Source organism: Mesoplodon mirus (genome assembly GCF_964341445.2).
Source record: "Mesoplodon mirus genome assembly, chromosome: 1".
NCBI classification, from domain to species: domain Eukaryota; kingdom Metazoa; phylum Chordata; class Mammalia; order Artiodactyla; family Ziphiidae; genus Mesoplodon; species Mesoplodon mirus.
In genome coordinates, this window is record NC_138976.1 from 185,107,026 (window position 1) to 185,133,530 (window position 26,505).

Consider the following 26,505-nt stretch of genomic DNA (forward strand, 5'->3'; position numbering starts at 1 on the left):
ACGTACAAGTAAGCTGGAATCTTCAAAAGTTCAAATCTTTATAAGTAAATAGATTTATTAAAATGAATAACCAAGTGTTTTAATTGACATCAGAAGATGAAAACAATAAACCCTGAGAACATAGAAAAAAGATAAATAAAGATATGAGCAGAACTTAATACAACAGAAAACGTTTAAAATTCAGGTGATTTAGTAAGTCCAAAGAATCTTCTTTGAAAATATTTAAAAGACACACTTTGATTAAGGAAAACCAAAACATAAGTAAAGAATATACAGAAAGAGTCAGGACAATGTTAGAGCAGACAATATATGAAATGCCAGTAAATTTGAACATTTCTGTCAAGTGGACCATTTCCTAGCTCCTAAAGTTTACCAACACTGACACAAGAGGAAATCATTTAAGGTCATCATGTCTGCCCTTGGCATTCTCGGAACGCCCTGGCCTCAGGATGCAGCCTCTGTAGTCCATGGTAACCTGCGGAGAGGGGGCGGGGCTGAGGGAGGTTGGAACACTGCCCTCACTGAGGGAGTGTGTGTGGCCATCTCTGCTGTGACTGAACAAAGGGCAGGGGAGCAGGGGGCCCAGGGCAGGGCCCTCAGAGCCCAGCAGGCCCAGTGGAGTGTCACAAGCTTTTAGGCCCAGGCCAAAGGGCGCCTTCTTTGTCTGCACAGCTGCCCAAACTCTCACCTTTCCACTCAGGCCGCCCTCTTACTTGAAGTGTGTGTGGAACGTGTCCGCGCAGTATACCGCGCTGCACAGCTAAGCATAGGTCTGGGCATCGTAGCTTCCTGCCAGGTGACCGAAGTTCGCAGGCAGATGGGTCCCTGGGACACACGCGGAGAGGCTCCTGCCCGGGTCACAGGCCGCCCACTGCCCCTGCCCCAGATCGGGAGCCGCAAAGCAGCCCTGTCTGAGTCCCCTGCCTCTAGAGGGAGTATTGGACCAACACTTGTAGAAAACGGGGTCCTTGCGGGCCACTCATTGGAGGGACACAAATAAATCTTTGCCGACTTTCTGCTGAAACTTACGAGCGTTCACACCTAAGCCTCTTACAAGGTCAGCTGTTTAGCTAAACATGAGCTCATGATCTAAATTTACACAATATTGAAGAAAGCAGCTACAAGGGGAGACAATCAGCCAAAACCATCAATACCAGAATTAGATTCCCAAGGCCATCCATCAGATGTAGGAATAATCGGGTGCAAGGCAGAAAATATACATAAAACTGGAACTGAAACAAGGCACAAGGATGTTTTCAAAGACTGGTAGGATCTCTAAAACATTTTTCAAGGACATGTCATTGATAAAGCTAAATACTCCAAGGTTGTGTAATACAACAGATTAATCATTGAGAAGAGTGAAATTATGCTGTTTTGAAAACTATGGCAGGTCAGATTTTCTGCCTAATTATATAAGAAGATTTCTCTAAAAAATACACATTATTTCAAAGACTTATTGGCTGTGAAATAAGTTAAGGGTATTTCAAATGGCTTGTCTGCAAAGAAAGGTGAGATGTAGGGAATCACAGAAAGTCGAGGGGAAAATAGGTCAATATATACATTGCTGTATGGTGAACTAAGCCTTAGGCCAGCAACAATGGAGAGGACCTGACCCTTAGACACGTACAAGTAAGCTGGAATCTTCAAAAGTTCAAATCTTTATAAGTAAAAAGATTTATTAAAATGAATAACCAAGTGTTTTAATTGACATCAGAAGCTGAAAACAATAAACCCTGAGAACATAGAGAAAAGATAAATAAAGATATGAGCAGAACTTAATACAACAGAAAACGTATAAAATTCAGGTGATTTAGTAAGTCCAAAGAATCTTCTTTGAAAAGATTTAAAAGACACACTTTGATTAAGGAAAACCAAAACATAAGTAAAGAATATACAGAAAGAGTCAGGACAATGTTAGAGCAGACAATATATGAAATGCCAGTAAATTTGAACATTTCTGTCAAGTGGACCATTTCCTAGCTCCTAAAGTTTACCAACACTGACACAAGAGGAAATCATTTAAGGTCATCATGTCTGCCCTTGGCATTCTCGGAACGCCCTGGCCTCAGAATGCAGCCTCTGTAGTCCATGGTAACCTGCGGAGAGGGGGCGGGGCTGAGGGAGGTTGGAACACTGCCCTCACTGAGGGAGTGTGTGTGGCCATCTCTGCTGTGACTGAACAAAGGGCAGGGGAGCAGGGGGCCCAGGGCAGGGCCCTCAGAGCCCAGCAGGCCCAGTGGAGTGTCACAAGCTTTTAGGCCCAGGCCAAAGGGCGCCTTCTTTGTCTGCACAGCTGCCCAAACTCTCACCTTTCCACTCAGGCCGCCCTCTTACTTGAAGTGTGTGTGGAACTTGTCCGCGCAGTATACCGCGCTGCACAGCTAAGCATAGGTCTGGGCATCGTAGCTTCCTGCCAGGTGACCGAAGTTCGCAGGCAGATGGGTCCCTGGGACACACGCGGAGAGGCTCCTGCCCGGGTCACAGGCCGCCCACTGCCCCTGCCCCAGATCGGGAGCCGCAAAGCAGCCCTGTCTGAGTCCCCTGCCTCTAGAGGGAGTATTGGAGCAACACTTGTAGAAAACGGGGTCCTTGCGGGCCACTCATTGGAGGGACACAAATAAATCTTTGCCGACTTTCTGCTGAAACTTACGAGCGTTCACACCTAAGCCTCTTACAAGGTCAGCTGTTTAGCTAAACATGAGCTCATGATCTAAATTTACACAATATTGAAGAAAGCAGCTACAAGGGGAGACAATCAGCCAAAACCATCAATACCAGAATTAGATTCCCAAGGCCATCCATCAGATGTAGGAATAATCGGGTGCAAGGCAGAAAATATACATAAAACTGGAACTGAAACAAGGCACAAGGATGTTTTCAAAGACTGGTAGGATCTCTAAAACATTTTTCAAGGACATGTCATTGATAAAGCTAAATACTCCAAGGTTGTGTAATACAACAGATTAATCATTGAGAAGAGTGAAATTATGCTGTTTTGAAAACTATGGCAGGTCAGATTTTCTGCCTAATTATATAAGAAGATTTCTCTAAAAAATACACATTATTTCAAAGACTTATTGGCTGTGAAATAAGTTAAGGGTATTTCAAATGGCTTGTCTGCAAAGAAAGGTGAGATGTAGGGAATCACAGAAAGTCGAGGGGAAAATAGGTCAATATATACATTGCTGTATGGTGAACTAAGCCTTAGGCCAGCAACAATGGAGAGGACCTGACCCTTAGACACGTACAAGTAAGCTGGAATCTTCAAAAGTTCAAATCTTTATAAGTAAAAAGATTTATTAAAATGAATAACCAAGTGTTTTAATTGACATCAGAAGATGAAAACAATAAACCCTGAGAACATAGAGAAAAGATAAATAAAGATATGAGCAGAACTTAATACAACAGAAAACGTATAAAATTCAGGTGATTTAGTAAGTCCAAAGAATCTTCTTTGAAAAGATTTAAAAGACACACTTTGATTAAGGAAAACCAAAACATAAGTAAAGAATATACAGAAAGAGTCAGGAAAATGTTAGAGCAGACAATATATGAAATGCCAGTAAATTTGAACATTTCTGTCAAGTGGACCATTTCCTAGCTCCTAAAGTTTACCAACACTGACACAAGAGGAAATCATTTAAGGTCATCATGTCTGCCCTTGGCATTCTCGGAACGCCCTGGCCTCAGAATGCAGCCTCTGTAGTCCATGGTAACCTGCGGAGAGGGGGCGGGGCTGAGGGAGGTTGGAACACTGCCCTCACTGAGGGAGTGTGTGTGGCCATCTCTGCTGTGACTGAACAAAGGGCAGGGGAGCAGGGGGCCCAGGGCAGGGCCCTCAGAGCCCGGCAGGCCCAGTGGAGTGTCACAAGCTTTTAGGCCCAGGCCAAAGGGCGCCTTCTTTGTCTGCACAGCTGCCCAAACTCTCACCTTTCCACTCAGGCCGCCCTCTTACTTGAAGTGTGTGTGGAACGTGTCCGCGCAGTATACCGCGCTGCACAGCTAAGCATAGGTCTGGGCATCGTAGCTTCCTGCCAGGTGACCGAAGTTCGCAGGCAGATGGGTCCCTGGGACACACGCGGAGAGGCTCCTGCCCGGGTCACAGGCCGCCCACTGCCCCTGCCCCAGATCGGGAGCCGCAAAGCAGCCTTGTCTGAGTCCCCTGCCTCTAGAGGGAGTATTGGAGCAACACTTGTAGAAAACGGGGTCCTTGCGGGCCACTCATTGGAGGGACACAAATAAATCTTTGCCGACTTTCTGCTGAAACTTACGAGCGTTCACACCTAAGCCTCTTACAAGGTCAGCTGTTTAGCTAAACATGAGCTCATGATCTAAATTTACACAATATTGAAGAAAGCAGCTACAAGGGGAGACAATCAGCCAAAACCATCAATACCAGAATTAGATTCCCAAGGCCATCCATCAGATGTAGGAATAATCGGGTTCAAGGCAGAAAATATACATAAAACTGGAACTGAAAGAAGGCACAAGGATGTTTTCAAAGACTGGTAGGATCTCTAAAACATTTTTCAAGGACATGTCATTGATAAAGCTAAATACTCCAAGGTTGTGTAATACAACAGATTAATCATTGAGAAGAGTGAAATTATGCTGTTTTGAAAACTATGGCAGGTCAGATTTTCTGCCTAATTATATAAGAAGATTTCTCTAAAAAATACACATTATTTCAAAGACTTATTGGCTGTGAAATAAGTTAAGGGTATTTCAAATGGCTTGTCTGCAAAGAAAGGTGAGATGTAGGGAATCACAGAAAGTCGAGGGGAAAATAGGTCAATATATACATTGCTGTATGGTGAACTAAGCCTTAGGCCAGCAACAATGGAGAGGACGTGACCCTTAGACACGTACAAGTAAGCTGGAATCTTCAAAAGTTCAAATCTTTATAAGTAAAAAGATTTATTAAAATGAATAACCAAGTGTTTTAATTGACATCAGAAGATGAAAACAATAAACCCTGAGAACATAGAGAAAAGATAAATAAAGATATGAGCAGAACTTAATACAACAGAAAACGTATAAAATTCAGGTGATTTAGTAAGTCCAAAGAATCTTCTTTGAAAAGATTTAAAAGACACACTTTGATTAAGGAAAACCAAAACATAAGTAAAGAATATACAGAAAGAGTCAGGACAATGTTAGAGCAGACAATATATGAAATGCCAGTAAATTTGAACATTTCTGTCAAGTGGACCATTTCCTAGCTCCTAAAGTTTACCAACACTGACACAAGAGGAAATCATTTAAGGTCATCATGTCTGCCCTTGGCATTCTCGGAACGCCCTGGCCTCAGAATGCAGCCTCTGTAGTCCATGGTAACCTGCGGAGAGGGGGCGGGGCTGAGGGAGGTTGGAACACTGCCCTCACTGAGGGAGTGTGTGTGGCCATCTCTGCTGTGACTGAACAAAGGGCAGGGGAGCAGGGGGCCCAGGGCAGGGCCCTCAGAGCCCAGCAGGCCCAGTGGAGTGTCACAAGCTTTTAGGCCCAGGCCAAAGGGCGCCTTCTTTGTCTGCACAGCTGCCCAAACTCTCACCTTTCCACTCAGGCCGCCCTCTTACTTGAAGTGTGTGTGGAACGTGTCCGCGCAGTATACCGCGCTGCACAGCTAAGCATAGGTCTGGGCATCGTAGCTTCCTGCCAGGTGACCGAAGTTCGCAGGCAGATGGGTCCCTGGGACACACGCGGAGAGGCTCCTGCCCGGGTCACAGGCCGCCCACTGCCCCTGCCCCAGATCGGGAGCCGCAAAGCAGCCCTGTCTGAGTCCCCTGCCTCTAGAGGGAGTATTGGAGCAACACTTGTAGAAAACGGGGTCCTTGCGGGCCACTCATTGGAGGGACACAAATAAATCTTTGCCGACTTTCTGCTGAAACTTACGAGCGTTCACACCTAAGCGTCTTACAAGGTCAGCTGTTTAGCTAAACATGAGCTCATGATCTAAATTTACACAATATTGAAGAAAGCAGCTACAAGGGGAGACAATCAGCCAAAACCATCAATACCAGAATTAGATTCCCAAGGCCATCCATCAGATGTAGGAATAATCGGGTGCAAGGCAGAAAATATACATAAAACTGGAACTGAAACAAGGCACAAGGATGTTTTCAAAGACTGGTAGGATCTCTAAAACATTTTTCAAGGACATGTCATTGATAAAGCTAAATACTATAAGGTTGTGTAATACAACAGATTAATCATTGAGAAGAGTGAAATTATGCTGTTTTGAAAACTATGGCAGGTCAGATTTTCTGCCTAATTATATAAGAAGATTTCTCTAAAAAATACACATTATTTCAAAGACTTATTGGCTGTGAAATAAGTTAAGGGTATTTCAAATGGCTTGTCTGCAAAGAAAGGTGAGATGTAGGGAATCACAGAAAGTCGAGGGGAAAATAGGTCAATATATACATTGCTGTATGGTGAACTAAGCCTTAGGCCAGCAACAATGGAGAGGACCTGACCCTTAGACACGTACAAGTAAGCTGGAACCTTCAAAAGTTCAAATCTTTATAAGTAAATAGATTTATTAAAATGAATAACCAAGTGTTTTAATTGACATCAGAAGATGAAAACAATAAACCCTGAGAACATAGAGAAAAGATAAATAAAGATATGAGCAGAACTTAATACAACAGAAAACGTATAAAATTCAGGTGATTTAGTAAGTCCAAAGAATCTTCTTTGAAAAGATTTAAAAGACACACTTTGATTAAGGAAAACCAAAACATAAGTAAAGAATATACAGAAAGAGTCAGGACAATGTTAGAGCAGACAATATATGAAATGCCAGTAAATTTGAACATTTCTGTCAAGTGGACCATTTCCTAGCTCCTAAAGTTTACCAACACTGACACAAGAGGAAATCATTTAAGGTCATCATGTCTGCCCTTGGCATTCTCGGAACGCCCTGGCCTCAGAATGCAGCCTCTGTAGTCCATGGTAACCTGCGGAGAGGGGGCGGGGCTGAGGGAGGTTGGAACTCTGCCCTCACTGAGGGAGTGGGTGTGGCCATCTCTGCTGTGACTGAACAAAAGGCAGGGGAGCAGGGGGCCCAGGGCAGGGCCCTCAGAGCCCGGCAGGCCCAGTGGAGTGTCACAAGCTTTTAGGCCCAGGCCAAAGGGCGCCTTCTTTGTCTGCACAGCTGCCCAAACTCTCACCTTTCCACTCAGGCCGCCCTCTTACTTGAAGTGTGTGTGGAACGTGTCCGCGCAGTATACCGCGCTGCACAGCTAAGCATAGGTCTGGGCATCGTAGCTTCCTGCCAGGTGACCGAAGTTCGCAGGCAGATGGGTCCCTGGGACACACGCGGAGAGGCTCATGCCCGGGTCACAGGCCGCCCACTGCCCCTGCCCCAGATCGGGAGCCGCAAAGCAGCCCTGTCTGAGTCCCCTGCCTCTAGAGGGAGTATTGGAGCAACACTTGTAGAAAACGGGGTCCTTGCGGGCCACTCATTGGAGGGACACAAATAAATCTTTGCCGACTTTCTGCTGAAACTTACGAGCGTTCACACCTAAGCCTCTTACAAGGTCAGCTGTTTAGCTAAACATGAGCTCATGATCTAAATTTACACAATATTGAAGAAAGCAGCTACAAGGGGAGACAATCAGCCAAAACCATCAATACCAGAATTAGATTCCCAAGGCCATCCATCAGATGTAGGAATAATCGGGTGCAAGGCAGAAAATATACATAAAACTGGAACTGAAACAAGGCACAAGGATGTTTTCAAAGACTGGTAGGATCTCTAAAACATTTTTCAAGGACATGTCATTGATAAAGCTAAATACTCCAAGGTTGTGTAATACAACAGATTAATCATTGAGAAGAGTGAAATTATGCTGTTTTGAAAACTATGGCAGGTCAGATTTTCTGCCTAATTATATAAGAAGATTTCTCTAAAAAATACACATTATTTCAAAGACTTCTTGGCTGTGAAATAAGTTAAGGGTATTTCAAATGGCTTGTCTGCAAAGAAAGGTGAGATGTAGGGAATCACAGAAAGTCGAGGGGAAAATAGGTCAATATATACATTGCTGTATGGTGAACTAAGCCTTAGGCCAGCAACAATGGAGAGGACCTGACCCTTAGACACGTACAAGTAAGCTGGAATCTTCAAAAGTTCAAATCTTTATAAGTAAATAGATTTATTAAAATGAATAACCAAGTGTTTTAATTGACATCAGAAGCTGAAAACAATAAACCCTGAGAACATAGAGAAAAGATAAATAAAGATATGAGCAGAACTTAATACAACAGAAAACGTATAAAATTCAGGTGATTTAGTAAGTCCAAAGAATCTTCTTTGAAAAGATTTAAAAGACACACTTTGATTAAGGAAAACCAAAACATAAGTAAAGAATATACAGAAAGAGTCAGGACAATGTTAGAGCAGACAATATATGAAATGCCAGTAAATTTGAACATTTCTGTCAAGTGGACCATTTCCTAGCTCCTAAAGTTTACCAACACTGACACAAGAGGAAATCATTTAAGGTCATCATGTCTGCCCTTGGCATTCTCGGAACGCCCTGGCCTCAGAATGCAGCCTCTGTAGTCCATGGTAACCTGCGGAGAGGGGGCGGGGCTGAGGGAGGTTGGAACACTGCCCTCACTGAGGGAGTGTGTGTGGCCATCTCTGCTGTGACTGAACAAAGGGCAGGGGAGCAGGGGGCCCAGGGCAGGGCCCTCAGAGCCCAGCAGGCCCAGTGGAGTGTCACAAGCTTTTAGGCCCAGGCCAAAGGGCGCCTTCTTTGTCTGCACAGCTGCCCAAACTCTCACCTTTCCACTCAGGCCGCCCTCTTACTTGAAGTGTGTGTGGAACGTGTCCGCGCAGTATACCGCACTGCACAGCTAAGCATAGGTCTGGGCATCGTAGCTTCCTGCCAGGTGACCGAAGTTCGCAGGCAGATGGGTCCCTGGGACACACGCGGAGAGGCTCCTGCCCGGGTCACAGGCCGCCCACAGCCCCTGCCCCAGATCGGGAGCCGCAAAGCAGCCCTGTCTGAGTCCCCTGCCTCTAGAGGGAGTATTGGAGCAACACTTGTAGAAAACGGGGTCCTTGCGGGCCACTCATTGGAGGGACACAAATAAATCTTTGCCGACTTTCTGCTGAAACTTACGAGCGTTCACACCTAAGCCTCTTACAAGGTCAGCTGTTTAGCTAAACATGAGCTCATGATCTAAATTTACACAATATTGAAGAAAGCAGCTACAAGGGGAGACAATCAGCCAAAACCATCAATACCAGAATTAGATTCCCAAGGCCATCCATCAGATGTAGGAATAATCGGGTGCAAGGCAGAAAATATACATAAAACTGGAACTGAAACAAGGCACAAGGATGTTTTCAAAGACTGGTAGGATCTCTAAAACATTTTTCAAGGACATGTCATTGATAAAGCTAAATACTCCAAGGTTGTGTAATACAACAGATTAATCATTGAGAAGAGTGAAATTATGCTGTTTTGAAAACTATGGCAGGTCAGATTTTCTGCCTAATTATATAAGAAGATTTCTCTAAAAAAGACACATTATTTCAAAGACTTCTTGGCTGTGAAATAAGTTAAGGGTATTTCAAATGGCTTGTCTGCAAAGAAAGGTGAGATGTAGGGAATCACAGAAAGTCGAGGGGAAAATAGGTCAATATATACATTGCTGTATGGTGAACTAAGCCTTAGGCCAGCAACAATGGAGAGGACCTGACCCTTAGACACGTACAAGTAAGCTGGAATCTTCAAAAGTTCAAATCTTTATAAGTAAAAAGATTTATTAAAATGAATAACCAAGTGTTTTAATTGACATCAGAAGATGAAAACAATAAACCCTGAGAACATAGAGAAAAGATAAATAAAGATATGAGCAGAACTTAATACAACAGAAAACGTATAAAATTCAGGTGATTTAGTAAGTCCAAAGAATCTTCTTTGAAAAGATTTAAAAGACACACTTTGATTAAGGAAAACCAAAACATAAGTAAAGAATATACAGAAAGAGTCAGGACAATGTTAGAGCAGACAATATATGAAATGCCAGTAAATTTGAACATTTCTGTAAAGTGGACCATTTCCTAGCTCCTAAAGTTTACCAACACTGACACAAGAGGAAATCATTTAAGGTCATCATGTCTGCCCTTGGCATTCTCGGAACGCCCTGGCCTCAGAATGCAGCCTCTGTAGTCCATGGTAACCTGCGGAGAGGGGGCGGGGCTGAGGGAGGTTGGAACACTGCTCTCACTGAGGGAGTGGGTGTGGCCACTTCTGCTGTGACTGAACAAATGGCAGGGAAGCAGGGGGCCCAGGGCAGGGCCCTCAGAGCCCGGCAGGACCAGTGGAGTGTCACAAGCTTTTAGGCCCAGGCCAATGGGCGCCTTCTTTGTCTGCACAGCTGCCCAAACTCTCACCTATCCCCTCAGGCCGCCCTCTTACTTGAAGTGTGTGTGGAACTTGTCCGTGCAGTATACCGCGCTGCACTGCTAAGCATAAGTCTGGGCATCGTAGCTTCCTGCCAGGTGACCGAAGTTCGCAGACAGATGGGTCCCTGGGACACACGCGGAGGTGCTCCTGCCCGGGTCACAGGCCGCGCACTGCCCCTGCCCCAGATCGGGGGCCGCAAAGCAGCCCTGTCTGAGTCCCCTGCCTCTAGAGGGAGTATTGGAGCAACACTTGTAGAAAACGGGGTCCTTGCGGGCCACTCATTGGAGGGACACAAATAAATCTTTGCCGACTTTCTGCTGAAACTTACGAGCGTTCACACCTAAGCCTCTTACAAGGTCAGCTGTTTAGCTAAACATGAGCTCATGATCTAAATTTACACAATATTGAAGAAAGCAGCTACAAGGGGAGACAATCAGCCAAAACCATCAATACCAGAATTAGATTCCCAAGGCCATCCATCAGATGTAGGAATAATCGGGTGCAAGGCAGAAAATATACATAAAACTGGAACTGAAACAAGGCACAAGGATGTTTTCAAAGACTGGTAGGATCTCTAAAACATTTTTCAAGGACATGTCATTGATAAAGCTAAATACTCCAAGGTTGTGTAATACAACAGATTAATCATTGAGAAGAGTGAAATTATGCTGTTTTGAAAACTATGGCAGGTCAGATTTTCTGCCTAATTATATAAGAAGATTTCTCTAAAAAATACACATTATTTCAAAGACTTATTGGCTGTGAAATAAGTTAAGGGTATTTCAAATGGCTTGTCTGCAAAGAAAGGTGAGATGTAGGGAATCACAGAAAGTCGAGGGGAAAATAGGTCAATATATACATTGCTGTATGGTGAACTAAGCCTTAGGCCAGCAACAATGGAGAGGACCTGACCCTTAGACACGTACAAGTAAGCTGGAATCTTCAAAAGTTCAAATCTTTATAAGTAAAAAGATTTATTAAAATGAATAACCAAGTGTTTTAATTGACATCAGAAGATGAAAACAATAAACCCTGAGAACATAGAGAAAAGATAAATAAAGGTATGAGCAGAACTTAATACAACAGAAAACGTATAAAATTCAGGTGATTTAGTAAGTCCAAAGAATCTTCTTTGAAAAGATTTAAAAGACACACTTTGATTAAGGAAAACCAAAACATAAGTAAAGAATATACAGAAAGAGTCAGGACAATGTTAGAGCAGACAATATATGAAATGCCAGTAAATTTGAACATTTCTGTCAAGTGGACCATTTCCTAGCTCCTAAAGTTTACCAACACTGACACAAGAGGAAATCATTTAAGGTCATCATGTCTGCCCTTGGCATTCTCGGAACGCCCTGGCCTCAGAATGCAGCCTCTGTAGTCCATGGTAACCTGCGGAGAGGGGGCGGGGCTGAGGGAGGTTGGAACACTGCCCTCACTGAGGGAGTGTGTGTGGCCATCTCTGCTGTGACTGAACAAAGGGCAGGGGAGCAGGGGGCCCAGGGCAGGGCCCTCAGAGCCCAGCAGGCCCAGTGGAGTGTCACAAGCTTTTAGGCCCAGGCCAAAGGGCGCCTTCTTTGTCTGCACAGCTGCCCAAACTCTCACCTTTCCACTCAGGCCGCCCTCTTACTTGAAGTGTGTGTGGAACGTGTCCGCGCAGTATACCGCGCTGCACAGCTAAGCATAGGTCTGGGCATCGTAGCTTCCTGCCAGGTGACCGAAGTTCGCAGGCAGATGGGTCCCTGGGACACACGCGGAGAGGCTCCTGCCCGGGTCACAGGCCGCCCACTGCCCCTGCCCCAGATCGGGAGCCGCAAAGCAGCCCTGTCTGAGTCCCCTGCCTCTAGAGGGAGTATTGGAGCAACACTTGTAGAAAACGGGGTCCTTGCGGGCCACTCATTGGAGGTACACAAATAAATCTTTGCCGACTTTCTGCTGAAACTTACGAGCGTTCACACCTAAGCCTCTTACAAGGTCAGCTGTTTAGCTAAACATGAGCTCATGATCTAAATTTACACAATATTGAAGAAAGCAGCTACAAGGGGAGACAATCAGCCAAAACCATCAATACCAGAATTAGATTCCCAAGGCCATCCATCAGATGTAGGAATAATCGGGTGCAAGGCAGAAAATATACATAAAACTGGAACTGAAACAAGGCACAAGGATGTTTTCAAAGACTGGTAGGATCTCTAAAACATTTTTCAAGGACATGTCATTGATAAAGCTAAATACTCCAAGGTTGTGTAATACAACAGATTAATCATTGAGAAGAGTGAAATTATGCTGTTTTGAAAACTATGGCAGGTCAGATTTTCTGCCTAATTATATAAGAAGATTTCTCTAAAAAATACACATTATTTCAAAGACTTATTGGCTGTGAAATAAGTTAAGGGTATTTCAAATGGCTTGTCTGCAAAGAAAGGTGAGATGTAGGGAATCACAGAAAGTCGAGGGGAAAATAGGTCAATATATACATTGTTGTATGGTGAACTAAGCCTTAGGCCAGCAACAATGGAGAGGACCTGACCCTTAGACACGAACAAGTAAGCTGGAATCTTCAAAAGTTCAAATCTTTATAAGTAAAAAGATTTATTAAAATCAATAACCAAGTGTTTTAATTGACATCAGAAGATGAAAACAATAAACCCTGAGAACATGGAGAAAAGATAAATAAAGGTATGAGCAGAACTTAATACAACAGAAAACGTATAAAATTCAGGTGATTTAGTAAGTCCAAAGAATCTTCTTTGAAAAGATTTAAAAGACACACTTTGATTAAGGAAAACCAAAACATAAGTAAAGAATATACAGAAAGAGTCAGGACAATGTTAGAGCAGAGAATATATGAAATGCCAGTAAATTTGAACATTTCTGTAAAGTGGACCATTTCCTAGCTCCTAAAGTTTACCAACACTGACACAAGAGGAAATCATTTAAGGTCATCATGTCTGCCCTTGGCATTCTCGGAACGCCCTGGCCTCAGAATGCAGCCTCTGTAGTCCATGGTAACCTGCGGAGAGGGGGCGGGGCTGAGGGAGGTTGGAACACTTCTCTCACTGAGGGAGTGGGTGTGGCCACTTCTGCTGTGACTGAACAAATGGCAGGGAAGCAGGGGGCCCAGGGCAGGGCCCTCAGAGCCCGGCAGGCCCAGTGGAGTGTCACAAGCTTTTAGGCCCAGGCCAATGGGCGCCTTCTTTGTCTGCACAGCTGCCCAAACTCTCACCTTTCCACTCAGGCCGCCCTCTTACTTGAAGTGTGTGTGGAACGTGTCCGTGCAGTATACCGCGCTGCACAGCTAAGCATAGGTCTGGGCATCGTAGCTTCCTGCCAGGTGACCGAAGTTCGCAGGCAGATGGGTCCCTGGGACACACGCGGAGAGGCTCCTGCCCGGGTCACAGGCCGCCCACTGCCCCTGCCCCAGATCGGGAGCCGCAAATCAGCCCTGTCTGAGTCCCCTGCCTCTAGAGGGAGTATTGGAGCAACACTTGTAGAAAACGGGGTCCTTGCGGGCCACTCATTGGAGGGACACAAATAAGTCTTTGCCGACTTTCTGCTGAAACTTACGAGCGTTCAAACCTAAGCCTCTTACAAGGTCAGCTGTTTAGCTAAACATGAGCTCATGATCTAAATTTACACAATATTGAAGAAAGCAGCTACAAGGGGAGACAATCAGCCAAAACCATCAATACCAGAATTAGATTCCCAAGGCCATCCATCAGATGTAGGAATAATCGGGTGCAAGGCAGAAAATATACATAAAACTGGAACTGAAACAAGGCACAAGGATGTTTTCAAAGACTGGTAGGATCTCTAAAACATTTTTCAAGGACATGTCATTGATAAAGCTAAATACTCCAAGGTTGTGTAATACAACAGATTAATCATTGAGAAGAGTGAAATTATGCTGTTTTGAAAACTATGGCAGGTCAGATTTTCTGCCTAATTATATAAGAAGATTTCTCTACAAAATACACATTATTTCAAAGACTTATTGGCTGTGAAATAAGTTAAGGGTATTTCAAATGGCTTGTCTGCAAAGAAAGGTGAGATGTAGGGAATCACAGAAAGTCGAGGGGAAAATAGGTCAATATATACATTGCTGTATGGTGAACTAAGCCTTAGGCCAGCAACAATGGAGAGGACCTGACCCTTAGACACGTACAAGTAAGCTGGAATCTTCAAAAGTTCAAATCTTTATAAGTAAAAAGATTTATTAAAATGAATAACCAAGTGTTTTAATTGACATCAGAAGATGAAAACAATAAACCCTGAGAACATAGAAAAAAGATAAATAAAGATATGAGCAGAACTTAATACAACAGAAAACGTATAAAATTCAGGTGATTTAGTAAGTCCAAAGAATCTTCTTTGAAAAGATTTAAAAGACACACTTTGATTAAGGAAAACCAAAACATAAGTAAAGAATATACAGAAAGAGTCAGGACAATGTTAGAGCAGACAATATATGAAATGCCAGTAAATTTGAACATTTCTGTCAAGTGGACCATTTCCTAGCACCTAAAGTTTACCAACACTGACACAAGAGGAAATCATTTAAGGTCATCATGTCTGCCCTTGGCATTCTCGGAACGCCCTGGCCTCAGAATGCAGCCTCTGTAGTCCATGGTAACCTGCGGAGAGGGGGCGGGGCTGAGGGAGGTTGGAACACTGCCCTCACTGAGGGAGTGTGTGTGGCCATCTCTGCTGTGACTGAACAAAGGGCAGGGGAGCAGGGGGCCCAGGGCAGGGCCCTCAGAGCCCGGCAGGCCCAGTGGAGTGTCACAAGCTTTTAGGCCCAGGCCAAAGGGCGCCTTCTTTGTCTGCACAGCTGCCCAAACTCGCACCTTTCCACTCAGGCCGCCCTCTTACTTGAAGTGTGTGTGGAACGTGTCCGCACAGTATACCGCGCTGCACAGCTAAGCATAGGTCTGGGCATCGTAGCTTCCTGCCAGGTGACCGAAGTTCGCAGGCAGATGGGTCCCTGGGACACACGCGGAGAGGCTCCTGCCCGGGTCACAGGCCGCCCACTGCCCCTGCCCCAGATCGGGAGCCGCAAAGCAGCCCTGTCTGAGTCCCCTGCCTCTAGAGGGAGTATTGGAGCAACACTTGTAGAAAACGGGGTCCTTGCGGGCCACTCATTGGAGGGACACAAATAAATCTTTGCCGACTTTCTGCTGAAACTTACGAGCGTTCACACCTAAGCCTCTTACAAGGTCAGCTGTTTAGCTAAACATGAGCTCATGATCTAAATTTACACAATAATGAAGAAAGCAGCTACAAGGGGAGACAATCAGCCAAAACCATCAATACCAGAATTAGATTCCCAAGGCCATCCATCAGATGTAGGAATAATCGGGTGCAAGGCAGAAAATATACATAAAACTGGAACTGAAACAAGGCACAAGGATGTTTTCAAAGACTGGTAGGATCTCTAAAACATTTTTCAAGGACATGTCATTGATAAAGCTAAATACTCCAAGGTTGTGTAATACAACAGATTAATCATTGAGAAGAGTGAAATTATGCTGTTTTGAAAACTATGGCAGGTCAGATTTTCTGCCTAATTATATAAGAAGATTTCTCTAAAAAATACACATTATTTCAAAGACTTATTGGCTGTGAAATAAGTTAAGGGTATTTCAAATGGCTTGTCTGCAAAGAAAGGTGAGATGTAGGGAATCACAGAAAGTCGAGGGGAAAATAGGTCAATATATACATTGCTGTATGGTGAACTAAGCCTTAGGCCAGCAACAATGGAGAGGACCTGACCCTTAGACACGTACAAGTAAGCTGGAATCTTCAAAAGTTCAAATCTTTATAAGTAAAAAGATTTATTAAAATGAATAACCAAGTGTTTTAATTGACATAAGAAGATGAAAACAATAAACCCTGAGAACATAGAAAAAAGATAAATAAAGATATGAGCAGAACTTAATACAACAGAAAACGTATAAAATTCAGGTGATTTAGTAAGTCCAAAGAATCTTCTTTGAAAAGAATGAATAGACACACTTTGATTAAGGAAAACCAAAACATAAGTAAAGAATATACAGAAAGAGTCAGGACAATGTTAGAGCAGACAATATATGAAATGCCAGTATATTTGAACATTTCTGTCAAGTGGACCATTTCCTAGCTCCTAAAGTTTACCAACACTGACACAAGAGGAAATCATTTAAGGTCATCATGTCTGCCCTTGGCATTCTCGGAACGCCCTGGCCTCAGAATGCAGCCTCTGTAGTCCATGGTAACCTGCGGAGAGGGGGCGGGGCTGAGGGAGGTTGGAACACTGCCCTCACTGAGGGAGTGTGTGTGGCCATCTCTGCTGTGACTGAACAAAGGGCAGGGGAGCAGGGGGCCCAGGGCAGGGCCCTCAGAGCCCGGCAGGCCCAGTGGAGTGTCACAAGCTTTTAGGCCCAGGCCAAAGGGTGCCTTCTTTGTCTGCACAGCTGCCCAAACTCTCACCTTTCCACTCAGGCCGCCCTCTTACTTGAAGTGTGTGTGGAACGTGTCGGCGCAGTATACCGCGCTGCACAGCTAAGCATAGGTCTGGGCATCGTAGCTTCCTGCCAGGTGACCGAAGTTCGCAGGCAGATGGGTCCCTGGGACACACGCGGAGAGGCTCCTGCCCGGGTCACAGGCTGCCCACTGCCCCTGCCCCAGATCGGGAGCCGCAAAGCAGCCCTGTCTGAGTCCCCTGCCTCTAGAGGGAGTATTGGAGCAACACTTGTAGAAAACGGGGTCCTTGCGGGCCACTCATTGGAGGGACACAAATAAATCTTTGCCCACTTTCTGCTGAAACTTACGAGCGTTCACACCTAAGCCTCTTACAAGGTCAGCTGTTTAGCTAAACATGAGCTCATGATCTAAATTTACACAATATTGAAGAAAGCAGCTACAAGGGGAGACAATCAGCCAAAACCATCAATACCAGAATTAGATTCCCAAGGCCATCCATCAGATGTAGGAATAATCGGGTGCAAGGCAGAAAATATACATAAAACTGGAACTGAAACAAGGCACAAGGATGTTTTCAAAGACTGGTAGGATCTCTAAAACATTTTTCAAGGACATGTCATTGATAAAGCTAAATACTCCAAGGTTGTGTAATACAACAGATTAATCATTGAGAAGAGTGAAATTATGCTGTTTTGAAAACTATGGCAGGTCAGATTTTCTGCCTAATTATATAAGAAGATTTCTCTAAAAAATACACATTATTTCAAAGACTTATTGGCTGTGAAATAAGTTAAGGGTATTTCAAATGGCTTGTCTGCAAAGAAAGGTGAGATGTAGGGAATCACAGAAAGTCGAGGGGAAAATAGGTCAATATATACATTGCTGTATGGTGAACTAAGCCTTAGGCCAGCAACAATGGAGAGGACCTGACCCTTAGACACGTACAAGTAAGCTGGAATCTTCAAAAGTTCAAATCTTTATAAGTAAAAAGATTTACTAAAATCAATACCCAAGTGTTTTAATTGACATCAGAAGATGAAAACAATAAACCCTGAGAACATGGAGAAAAGATAAATAAAGATATGAGCAGAACTTAATACAACAGAAAACGTATAAAATTCAGGTGATTTAGTAAGTCCAAAGAATCTTCTTTGAAAAGATTTAAAAGACACACTTTGATTAAGGAAAACCAAAACATAAGTAAAGAATATACAGAAAGAGTCAGGACAATGTTAGAGCAGAGAATATATGAAATGCCAGTAAATTTGAACATTTCTGTAAAGTGGACCATTTCCTAGCTCCTGAAGTTTACCAACACTGACACAAGAGGAAATCATTTAAGGTCATCATGTCTGCCCTTGGCATTCTCGGAACGCCCTGGCCTCAGAATGCAGCCTCTGTAGTCCATGGTAACCTGCGGAGAGGGGGCGGGGCTGAGGGAGGTTGGAACACTGCTCTCACTGAGGGCGTGGGTGTGGCCACTTCTGCTGTGACTGAACAAATGGCAGGGAAGCAGTGGGCCCAGGGCAGGGCCCTCAGAGCCCGGCAGGCCCAGTGGAGTGTCACAAGCTTATTAGGCCCAGGCCAATGGGCGCCTTCTTTGTCTGCACAGCTGCCCAAACTCTCACCTTTCCACTCAGGCCGCCCTCTTACTTGAAGTGTGTGTGGAACGTGTCCGTGCAGTATACCGCGCTGCACAGCTAAGCATAAGTCTGGGCATCGTAGCTTCCTGCCAGGTGACCAAAGTTTGCAGGCAGATGGGTCCCTGGGACACACGCGGAGGTGCTCCTGCCCGGGTCACAGGCTGCCCACTGCCCCTGCCCCAGATCGGGGGCCGCAAAGCAGCCCTGTCTGAGTCCCCTGCCTCTAGAGGGAGTATTGGACCAACACTTGTAGAAAACGGGGTCCTTGCGGGCCACTCATTGGAGGGACACAAATAAATCTTTGCCGACTTTCTGCTGAAACTTTCGAGCGTTCAAACCTAAGCCTCTTACAAGGTCAGCTGTTTAGCTAAACATGAGCTCATGATCTAAATTTACACAATATTGAAGAAAGCAGCTACAAGGGGAGACAATCAGCCAAAACCATCAATACCAGAATTAGATTCCCAAGGCCATCCATCAGATGTAGGAATAATCGGGTGCAAGGCAGAAAATATACATAAAACTGGAACTGAAACAAGGCACGAGGATGTTTTCAAAGACTGGTAGGATCTCTAAAACATTTTTCAAGGACATGTCATTGATAAAGCTATATACTCCAAGGTTGTGTAATACAACAGATTAATCATTGAGAAGAGTGAAATTATGCTGTTTTGAAAACTATGGCAGGTCAGATTTTCTGCCTAATTATATAAGAAGATTTCTCTAAAAAATACACATTATTTCAAAGACTTATTGGCTGTGAAATAAGTTAAGGGTATTTCAAATGGCTTGTCTGCAAAGAAAGGTGAGATGTAGGGAATCACAGAAACTCGAGGGGAAAATAGGTCAATATATACATTGCTGTATGGTGAACTAAGCCTTAGGCCAGCAACAATGGAGAGGACGTGACCCTTAGACACGTACAAGTAAGCTGGAATCTTCAAAAGTTCAAATCTTTATAAGTAAAAAGATTTATTAAAATGAATAACCAAGTGTTTTAATTGACATCAGAAGATGAAAACAATAAACCCTGAGAACATAGAGAAAAGATAAATAAAGATATGAGCAGAACTTAATACAACAGAAAACGTATAAAATTCAGGTGATTTAGTAAGTCCAAAGAATCTTCTTTGAAAAGAATTAATAGACACACTTTGATTAAGGAAAACCAAAACATAAGTAAAGAATATACAGAAAGAGTCAGGACAATGTTAGAGCAGAGAATATATGAAATGCCAGTAAATTTGAACATTTCTGTAAAGTGGACCATTTCCTAGCTCCTAAAGTTTACCAACACTGACACAAGAGGAAATCATTTAAGGTCATCATGTCTGCCCTTGGCATTCTCGGAACGCCCTGGCCTCAGAATGCAGCCTCTGTAGTCCATGGTAACCTGCGGAGAGGGGGCGGGGCTGAGGGAGGTTGGAACACTGCCCTCACTGAGGGAGTGGGTGTGGCCATCTCTGCTGTGACTGAACAAAGGGCAGGGGAGCAGGGGGCCCAGGGCAGGGCCCTCAGAGCCCGGCAGGCCCAGTGGAGTGTCACAAGTTTTTAGGCCCAGGCCAAAGGGCGCCTTCTTTGTCTGCACAGCTGCCCAAACTCTCACCTTTTCACCTAGGCCGCCCTCTTACTTGAAGTGTGTGTGGAACGTGTCTGCGCAGTATACCGCGCTGCACAGCTAAGCATAGTTCTGGGCATCGTAGCTTCCTGCCAGGTGACCGAAGTTCGCAGGCAGATGGGACCCAGGTAAACACGCGGAGGGGCTCCTGCCCGGGTCACACTCTGCCCACTGCCCCTGCCCCAGATCGGGGGCCGCAAAGCAGCCCTGTCTGAGTCCCCTGCCTGTAGAGGGATTATTGGACCAACACTTGTAGAAAACGGGGCCCTTGCGGGCCACTCGTTGGAGGGACACAAATAAATCTTTGCCGACTTTTTGCTGAAACTTACGAGCGTTCATACCTAAGCCTCTTAAAAGGTCAGCTGTTTAGCTAAACATGAGCTCATGATCTAAATTTACACAATAATGAAGAAAGCAGCTACAAGGGGAGACAATGAGCCAAAACCATCAATACCAGAATTAGATTCCCAAGGCCATCCATCAGATGAAGGAATAATCGGGTGCAAGGCAGAAAATATACATAAAACTGGAACTGAAACAAGGCACAAGGATGTTTTAGAAGACTGGTAGGATCTCTAAAACATTTTTCAAGGACATGTCATTGATAAAGCTAAATACTCCAAGGTTGTGTAATACAATAGATTAATCATTGAGAAGAGTGAAATTATGCTGTTTTGAAAACTATGGCAGGTCAGATTTTCTGCCTAATTATATAAGAAGATTTCTCTAAAAAATACACATTATTTCAAAGACTTATTGGCTGTGAAATAAGTTAAGGGTATTTCAAATGGCTTGTCTGCAAAGAAAGGTGAGATGTAGGGAATCACAGAAAGTCGAGGGGAAAATAGGTTAATATATACATTGCTGTATGGTGAACTAAGCCTTAGGCTAGCAACAATGGAGAGGACGTGACCCTTAGACACGTACAAATAAGCTGGAATCTTCAAAAGTTCAAATCTTTATAAGTAAAAAATTTATTAAAATGAATAACCAAGTGTTTTAATTGACATCAGAAGATGAAAACAATAAACCCTGAGAACATAGAGAAAAGATAAATAAAGATATGAGCAGAACTTAATACAACAGAAAACGTATAAAATTGAGGTGATTTAGTAAGTCCAAAGAATCTTCTTTGAAAAGAATTAAAAGACACAATTTGATTAAGGAAAACCAAAACATAAGTAAAGAATATACAGAAAGAGTCAGGACAATGTTAGAGCAGAGAATATATGAAATGCCAGTAAATTTGAACACTTCTGTCAAGTGGACCATTTCCTAGCTCCTAAAGTTTACCAACACTGACACAAGAGGAAATCATTTAAGGTCATCATGTCTGCCCTTGGCATTCTCGGAACGCCCTGGCCTCAGAATGCAGCCTCTGTAGTCCATGGTAACCTGCGGAGAGGGGGCGGGGCTGAGGGAGGTTGGAACACTGCCCTCACTGAGGGAGTGTGTGTGGCCATCTCTGCTGTGACTGAACAAAGGGCAGGGGAGCAGGGGGCCCAGGCCAGGGCCCTCAGAGCCCGGCAGGCCCAGTGAGGTGTCACAAGCTTTTAGGCCCAGGCCAAAGGGCGCCTTCTTTGTCTGCACAGCTGCCCAAATTCTCACCTTTCCACTCAGGCCGCCCTCTTACTTGAAGTGTCTGTGCAACGTGTCCGCGCAGTATACCGCGCTGCACAGCTAAGCATAGGTCTGGGCATCGTAGCTTCCTGCCAGGTGACCGAAGTTCGCAGGCAGATGGGTCCCTGGGACACACGCAGAGAGGCTCCTGCCCGGGTCACAGGCCGCCCACTGCCCCTGCCCCAGATCGGGAGCCGCAAAGCAGCCCTGTCTGAGTCCCCTGCCTCTAGAGGGAGTATTGGACCAACACTTGTAGAAAACGGGGTCCTTGCGGGCCACTCATTGGAGGGACACAAATAAATCTTTGCCGACTTTCTGCTGAAACTTACGAGTGTTCACACCTAAGCCTCTTACAAGGTCAGCTGTTTAGCTAAACATGAGCTCATGATCTAAATTTACCCAATATTGAAGAAAGCAGCTACAAGGGGAGACAATCAGCCAAAACCATCAATACCAGAATTAGATTCCCAAGGCCATCCATCAGATGTAGGAATAATCGGGTGCAAGGCAGAAAATATACATAAAACTGGAACTGAAACAAGGCACAAGGATGTTTTCAAAGACTGGTAGGATCTCTAAAACATTTTTCAAGGACATGTCATTGATAAAGCTAAATACTCCAAGGTTGTGTAATATAACAGATTAATCATTGAGAAGAGTGAAATTATGCTGTTTTGAAAATTATGGCAGGTCAGATTTTCTGCCTAATTATATAAGAAGATTTCTCTAAAAAATACACATTATTTCAAAGACTTATTGGCTGTGAAATAAGTTAAGGGTATTTCAAATGGCTTGTCTGCAAAGAAAGGTGAGATGTAGGGAATCACAGAAAGTCGAGGGGAAAATAGGTCAATATATACATTGCTGTATGGTGAACTAAGCCTTAGGCCAGCAACAATGGAGAGGACGTGACCCTTAGACACGTACAAGTAAGCTGGAATCTTCAAAAGTTCAAATCTTTATAAGTAAAAAGATTTATTAAAATGAATAACCAAGTGTTTTAATTGACATCAGAAGATGAAAACAATAAACCCTGAGAACATAGAGAAAAGATAAATAAAGATATGAGCAGAACTTAATACAACAGAAAACGTATAAAATTCAGGTGATTTAGTAAGTCCAAAGAATCTTCTTTGAAAAGAATTAAGAGACACACTTTGATTAAGGAAAACCAAAACATAAGTAAAGAATATACAGAAAGAGTCAGGACAATGTTAGAGCAGAGAATATATGAAATGCCAGTAAATTTGAACATTTCTGTAAAGTGGACCATTTCCTAGCTCCTAAAGTTTACCAACACTGACACAAGAGGAAATCATTTAAGGTCATCATGTCTGCCCTTGGCATTCTCGGAACGCCCTGGCCTCAGAATGCAGCCTCTGTAGTCCATGGTAACCTGCGGAGAGGGGGCGGGGCTGAGGGAGGTTGGAACACTGCCCTCACTGAGGGAGTGTGTGTGGCCATCTCTGCTGTGACTGAACAAAGGGCAGGGGAGCAGGGGGCCCAGGCCAGGGCCCTCAGAGCCCGGCAGGCCCAGTGGAGTGTCACAAGCTTTTAGGCCCAGGCCAAAGGGCGCCTTCTTTGTCTGCACAGCTGCCCAAATTCTCACCTTTCCACTCAGGCCGCCCTCTTACTTGAAGTGTCTGTGGAACGTGTCCGCGCAGTATACCGCGCTTCACAGCTAAGCATAGGTCTGGGCATCGTAGCTTCCTGCCAGGTGACCGAAGTTCGCAGGCAGATGGGTCCCTGGGACACACGCGGAGAGGCTCCTGCCCGGGTCACAGGCCGCCCACTGCCCCTGACCCAGATCGGGAGCCGCAAAGCAGCCCTGTCTGAGTCCCCTGCCTCTAGAGGGAGTATTGGACCAACACTTGTAGAAAACGGGGTCCTTGCGGGCCACTCATTGGAGGGACACAAATAAATCTTTGCCGACTTTCTGCTGAAACTTACGAGCGTTCACACCTAAGCCTCTTACAAGGTCAGCTGTTTAGCTAAACATGAGCTCATGATCTAAATTTACACAATATTGAAGAAAGCAGCTACAAGGGGAGACAATCAGCCAAAACCATCAATACCAGAATTAGATTCCCAAGGCCATCCATCAGATGTAGGAATAATCGGGTGCAAGGCAGAAAATATACATAAAACTGGAACTGAAACAAGGCACAAGGATGTTTTCAAAGACTGGTAGGATCTCTAAAACATTTTTCAAGGACATGTCATTGATAAAGCTAAATACTCCAAGGTTGTGTAATATAACAGATTAATCATTGAGAAGAGTGAAATTATGCTGTTTTGAAAATTATGGCAGGTCAGATTTTCTGCCTAATTATATAAGAAGATTTCTCTAAAAAATACACATTATTTCAAAGACTTATTGGCTGTGAAATAAGTTAAGGGTATTTCAAATGGCTTGTCTGCAAAGAAAGGTGAGATGTAGGGAATCACAGAAAGTCGAGGGGAAAATAGGTCAATATATACATTGCTGTATGGTGAACTAAGCCTTAGGCCAGCAACAATGGAGAGGACGTGACCCTTAGACACGTACAAGTAAGCTGGAATCTTCAAAAGTTCAAATCTTTATAAGTAAAAAGATTTATTAAAATGAATAACCAAGTGTTTTAATTGACATCAGAAGATGAAAACAATAAACCCTGAGAACATAGAGAAAAGATAAATAAAGATATGAGCAGAACTTAATACAACAGAAAACGTATAAAATTCAGGTGATTTAGTAAGTCCAAAGAATCTTCTTTGAAAAGAATTAAGAGACACACTTTGATTAAGGAAAACCAAAACATAAGTAAAGAATATACAGAAAGAGTCAGGACAATGTTAGAGCAGAGAATATATGAAATGCCAGTAAATTTGAACATTTCTGTAAAGTGGACCATTTCCTAGCTCCTAAAGTTTACCAACACTGACACAAGAGGAAATCATTTAAGGTCATCATGTCTGCCCTTGGCATTCTCGGAACGCCCTGGCCTCAGAATGCAGCCTCTGTTGTCCATGGTAACCTGCGGAGAGGGGGCGGGGCTGAGGGAGGTTGGAACACTGCCCTCACTGAGGGAGTGTGTGTGGCCATCTCTGCTGTGACTGAACAAAGGGCAGGGGAGCAGGGGGCCCAGGCCAGGGCCCTCAGAGCCCAGCAGGCCCAGTGGAGTGTCACAAGCTTTTAGGCCCAGGCCAAAGGGCGCCTTCTTTGTCTGCACAGCTGCCCAAATTCTCACCTTTCCACTCAGGCCGCCCTCTTACTTGAAGTGTCTGTGGAACGTGTCCGCGCAGTATACCGCGCTGCACAGCTAAGCATAGGTCTGGGCATCGTAGCTTCCTGCCAGGTGACCGAAGTTCGCAGGCAGATGGGTCCCTGGGACACACGCGGAGAGGCTCCTGCCCGGGTCACAGGCCGCCCACTGCCCCTGCCCCAGATCGGGAGCCGCAAAGCAGCCCTGTCTGAGTCCCCTGCCTCTAGAGGGAGTATTGGACCAACACTTGTAGAAAACGGGGTCCTTGCGGGCCACTCATTGGAGGGACACAAATAAATCTTTGCCGACTTTCTGCTGAAACTTACGAGCGTTCACACCTAAGCCTCTTACAAGGTCAGCTGTTTAGCTAAACATGAGCTCATGATCTAAATTTACACAATATTGAAGAAAGCAGCTACAAGGGGAGACAATCAGCCAAAACCATCAATACCAGAATTAGATTCCCAAGGCCATCCATCAGATGTAGGAATAATCGGGTGCAAGGCAGAAAATATACATAAAACTGGAACTGAAACAAGGCACAAGGATGTTTTCAAAGACTGGTAGGATCTCTAAAACATTTTTCAAGGACATGTCATTGATAAAGCTAAATACTCCAAAGTTGTGTAATATAACAGATTAATCATTGAGAAGAGTGAAATTATGCTGTTTTGAAAACTATGGCAGGTCAGATTTTCTGCCTAATTATATAAGAAGATTTCTCTAAAAATACACATTATTTCAAAGACTTATTGGCTGTGAAATAAGTTAAGGGTATTTCAAATGGCTTGTCTGCAAAGAAAGGTGAGATGTAGGGAATCACAGAAAGTCGAGGGGAAAATAGGTCAATATATACATTGCTGTATGGTGAACTAAGCCTTAGGCCAGCAACAATGGAGAGGACGTGACCCTTAGACACGTACAAGTAAGCTGGAATCTTCAAAAGTTCAAATCTTTATAAGTAAAAAGATTTATTAAAATGAATAACCAAGTGTTTTAATTGACATCAGAAGATGAAAACAATAAACCCTGAGAACATAGAGAAAAGATAAATAAAGATATGAGCAGAACTTAATACAACAGAAAACGTATAAAATTCAGGTGATTTAGTAAGTCCAAAGAATCTTCTTTGAAAAGAATTAAGAGACACACTTTGATTAAGGAAAACCAAAACATAAGTAAAGAATATACAGAAAGAGTCAGGACAATGTTAGAGCAGAGAATATATGAAATGCCAGTAAATTTGAACATTTCTGTAAAGTGGACCATTTCCTAGCTCCTAAAGTTTACCAACACTGACACAAGAGGAAATCATTTAAGGTCATCATGTCTGCCCTTGGCATTCTCGGAACGCCCTGGCCTCAGAATGCAGCCTCTGTAGTCCATGGTAACCTGCGGAGAGGGGGCGGGGCTGAGGGAGGTTGGAACACTGCCCTCACTGAGGGAGTGTGTGTGGCCATCTCTGCTGTGACTGAACAAAGGGCAGG